The following is a 1796-nucleotide window of genomic DNA, read 5'->3' on the forward strand; positions in this document are numbered from 1 at the left end:
GTTTATTTAAATAAATAGTATTAATGCTTTTAATAATTTTAAACTTTGTTACTTTACAATAATTGCAAAAAACAATTAAAATTAATTCTACAAGAGACAATTAAGATGCAATTAATTAAATTTTTTGCAACAAAACAGAAATGTATTCAGAATGATTGAAATACAAATTTTCAAGTGTAAACATTTCTCAAGTTTTATATATAAAAACCATTGATTGAGTCAAATATCCCAACAAGATGCCAAGTTTGATATGCCTATGTAACAAAATTTGTTCAAATGAGCATTAAACAGTAGAGTGGTAAGAATGTTCGGATACATGAAGTAATATCAAGTTTCCGTTTCGAATCACTAAAGGATTATTTCACCGACCAATTATGCGACGTTTCGTCCGGATGGATACTGGTAGTATCGTTCCGCTGCTCGGTTCTCAACAGGATTAGTTTAACAAATAATTTAAAAGGTGTCGCCACTACTGTGGCACTACGCCTCGTCAGGCGCCATATTCTTCATTCGTTTCCTGTTGCACGTGCAATCAACAGGCAAGTTTGCGTTAACAGAGAGTAATTTTATTCAGCATGGGAAAATCGTCTCATAAGTCGCGGAGAGGAAAAGCTCGTCCTTGGACGAGCGAATTTTGTCGTTGGAGGCCAAAATGAACAGAGTGCTAAAAATTCTGGCGGTTTCCCTTGGTGAGGTTAGGGAGCCTCGTCGTTCTCGACGCGACACACCCTCGCCTTCCCCCTCTCGACAAAGAGGCAGGGACTCAACGCCGTCGGAGGAACAAGATGCGCCCGACAAGCAGAGGCAGGTGATGTCTGCTGGGCGTTCGGTCTCCCCGAATCCGCACTCGAGTGCAGGCCTACCGACGCCACAGTCCCCAGGTGTGTACGGAGATGCTGGATCTGCATTCGTGAAATACAACTTTTCCTCAACAAGTCGTTGATTCACTTCCTCTTTCCCCTCTTCTAGGTGCAGTAAGTTTATCGGACGATGGGAAAGTTTCTCCTTCACCTCTTCCAGGTGAAGTCGAGGAAGAGGTCGGGGCCCTGACCAGGAAACTCTTCGGGCCCGATCTTCATAAAGAAGAATTACCTCCCTGGAATGAGCTAGTGACAAATAGTTGGAAGAATTTATCTCGCCAAGGCCTTCCAGACGATTTGCGTCAGACTCTGCTGAAGAGATACGCCCCTCCGTCCTTCGCTGCTTTCCTAAAAGCACCACAATTGAACCCGGAATGCAAAGCCGGCTTAAAGAACAGCGTCGTAGTCAAAAGAGATTACTACAACGGCTTAAATCAGGATCAAGTAGGTACAGCCCTGTGCGCACTAGGTGAGGCTCTGTCAGAGTTCCTCACGCCCAATGTACAGATCTCTTTGAGCACTGAGGCACGTACAGCCGTGGCCAAAGTTAATGAAAGTGCCAAAATCTTGGCGGATCTTTTCTACCGCCTTTCTGTGGCACGTAGAGCCCAAATTTTACCCAGCCTAAACCTCATCGCTAAGGGCACTGCGGACTAATTGCCAGCAGATGAGTTCCTATTTAGCGCAGCTTTCGGGGAGGAAATAAAAAATGCAACAACAATCGAAAAATCGAGCAAGAGCCTCGTGAAGGCAGCTCCTACTCTAAACAGAAGAGCCCTACAACCGCTAAATGTACAACCACAAGCTTCTACGTCGAAGGCGGGAAACCAGCAGGCCCCTGTACGCAATTCACGGCCAGTGAGTCGAAAGGGTACGGGGGCACAGAACACTCGCCGACAGACTTATCGCTCCAGGTCATATTCGAGAATGAGATAA

The 1796-nt window shown here is 45.2% G+C and overlaps 1 pseudogene; it reads left to right on the forward strand.

Annotated features, from left to right (window-relative positions):
- The first annotated feature begins 652 nt into the window (after positions 1-652).
- Positions 653-1796, forward strand: LOC139108216 (uncharacterized; annotated as a pseudogene).

This window comes from Cardiocondyla obscurior, linkage group LG14, assembly GCF_019399895.1.
Source record: "Cardiocondyla obscurior isolate alpha-2009 linkage group LG14, Cobs3.1, whole genome shotgun sequence".
Lineage (NCBI taxonomy): Eukaryota > Metazoa > Arthropoda > Insecta > Hymenoptera > Formicidae > Cardiocondyla > Cardiocondyla obscurior.